Here is a 3,068-nt window from a genome sequence, read left to right on the forward strand (position 1 = left end):
TGTTTCTTACTAGCTTTTAGATGAAGCTACACCAAGAGGAGGATAAAAGTCAAGAAGACCTCCAGCAAAACGGAGCCAGAGATGTTGGATTAAGTCACCTCAAAGACCTGCCTTAATTTGTACTCTCAGGATTGTCTTCCTAGCTAAAATACCACAGGTGTGCTTTTTTGCTACTCCTTTTAGTTGGAATCATCTCAACTGATATAAAGCCCAAAGAAGAAAATCCTGCCTACTTTTCCTGAAACTTAATGCTAATTCTGAAAGGCCAATGGGGCAAATAATTAATTATGTTATTTGTTATTTTTGTTATTCACAAAAAAAAACCCAATTTAAAGAAATGTTTTATTTAACCCCTAGAAATCATTATTTTGTAGCAGTAAAATTTCTTTAGAACTCTCATCAGTCCATTGAGTTTTTCTTCTTTGTCACCTCAAGCAGTGCTTCTCAAATATTAACATCTATACAAAACAACTGAGGTGAAACTTGAGATTCTGCATTTTCAGTTAGTTCCAGGAAATGTTGTTGCAGTTGGTCCATGAGTCACATTTTGACTATCAAAGAGAAAGTAGACAACAGACTTTAAACTTCTGCAGATACAAGATCAACAAATATGAGTAATTATTGGACTATGACCATGTATTGCATTATATTCAAAAAGACCAAAATGAATATATCTATGTAAAACTCAGTTCTACACAGATCTCCGCATTCATTACCATCTCAGATATTTTTAAGAAATCTTATCTCACAAATTTCTAATGCATTATGGGAAAGAGTGCTGGAGGGAAAACTTCTTGATTAAATTTTCTTTTCCCACTAATTCAATTTTAATGAAATAAATTGAATGACTACAAAAAAATGGGAAAAAATGACATATAAATTGGGCAAACTAAACAACCCCAAGATACACAGATTTATATGAAGAAGTAATGTACATATTTTGGTTGCTCAAATAGCTTAGGCTTTTTTTTTTTTTTTTTTTTTTTTTTGGATAGTTTTAACTAGGCATTCATCCAAATGCTATCAATGCCTTAATTAGTTGTCAATATTTTCCGTACTGTCTTTAATTATTTGTATTATTTTTTATTTATTTCTTGAACAAAACAGTACTTTGATTTACTGCTAACATAAAAAAAACTATTAAAATGGATAAATTTTATAAAAATGAAAATTTTGGATTATGTTTCAAAGGAATATGCTATAATTATTTTCTTCTGTATTTGAAGGACATAACATATAACGAATCCTGAATCATAATGTACCACAGTATTTTGGGAAATGCAAAAGAGGTATCCTTTCCTTTTTCCTGTCTTCACACTTGCACAACTGTATTATCTGTAGGTAGGTTATAAACATTCATTTCAAAATGTTTTATTGACTACCTAGTGATACTAGTTGGGATAACTAGATACTGCAGCACCTTAAACAAATATACCCTAATGCAGTAGAAACTTATTCTCACTTACGTTTTCCAGTGAGTGTGTTTCTGGCAGAAAAGGTAGCTCACTTCCACATTGTTCTTTAGGAACACAGACCTGTTCTATATTTTTGCTGCTTCTTTCTCCAGTGCCTTGGAATACTCTGTATTCAGCAAGGGGAAGGCAAAAGCAAAAGTAGAAAATATGAAGTTGTTAAAATTCCTGCTCTAGAATTTATATACCACTTCTGCTAAACTTTCACCGCCGAGAACTAGTCCCCTGCATTGTATAGGAGCTGGGAAACGTAGTCCACCTTTAGGCAACTATCTCTCAGCAACAAATTAACCATATGGAAGGGAAAGCACACATTTTGGCAGACAATCATTTCTTCTACAGTTCTATGTATACATTATTTGTTAGCTGGCCCAGGTAAGCCACTAGAAAGATAAATGAGACACTGAATATTACTATCTAATGAGGTAAACAAATATTCACATAAAAAAACTACTACAGTGTGGTTAAGTACTAGAAGTTAAAGATAGCTAGAAAACAATGCTTTATCAGTAAATTTGCTTTGGAGGAAATTAATTCTATTGACATTAGAAGAAAAACAGGCCGGGCGCGGTGGCTCAAGTCAGTAATCCCAGCACTTTGGGAGGCCGAGACGGGTGGATCATGAGGTCAGGAGATCGAGACCATCCTGGCTAACACAGTGAAACCCCGTCTCTACTGAAAAATACAAAAAAACTAGCCAGGCGAGGTGGCGGGCGCCTGTAGTCCCAGCTACTCGGGAGGCTGAGCCAGGAGAATGGCGTGAACCCGGGAGGCGGAGCTTGCAGTGAGCTGAGATCCGGCCACTGCACTCCAGCCTGGGCGACAGAGCGAGACTCCGTCTCAAAAAAAAAAAAAAAAAAAAAGAAGAAGAAAAACAGAGTAGGTTTAGAAGAGAGAAGACTCAAGAGGAAGTTTCTTATGGTAGCATTGTCAAGAGCTTGAAGTTAGATGTTGACAATGTAGAGAGGGAGCAAATCCAAGAAACATTTACTCAGCAAACTTTTTTTCTAAATATCACATTCCAAAAAAGAAGAAGAAGGTGGCATGATTTAGTGCTGACCTTGAGAAACTGAATGGATTGAGACATTACCTGTTACAGGGAATGAAGCAGTCATGGTGGAATTTGGGTAGGTGAATTTTAATGTTTATTTAGAAAGACCCAGTGAAAGGCCGGGTGCGGTGGCTCACACCTGTAATCCCAGTACTTTGGGATGCTGAGGCGAGTGGATTACAAGGTCGGGAGATCGAGACCATCCTGGCTAACACAGTGAAATCGCATCTCTACTAAAAAATACAAAAAATTAGCCGGGCGTGGTGAGAGGGCGCCTGTAGTCCCAGCTACTCAGGAGGCTGAGGCAGAAGAATGGTGTGAACCCGGGAGGCGGAGATTGCACCCACCCGGGAGGCAGAGCTTGCAGTGAGCTGAGATCATGCCACTGCACTCCAGCCTGGGAGACAGAGCGAGACTCCGTCTCAAAAAGAGAATAAAGAGCCAGTAAATATATGTAAAAGGTAATTCTGCATTTTTTTTTTTTTTTTTTGCTCATGAAAGAGGCCAGAGTTTGAGAAAAAGAGAGAGGATTTAACATTAGAAAA

This window comes from Macaca thibetana, chromosome 5 (genome assembly GCF_024542745.1).
Source record: "Macaca thibetana thibetana isolate TM-01 chromosome 5, ASM2454274v1, whole genome shotgun sequence".
Taxonomy (NCBI): Eukaryota; Metazoa; Chordata; class Mammalia; order Primates; family Cercopithecidae; genus Macaca; species Macaca thibetana.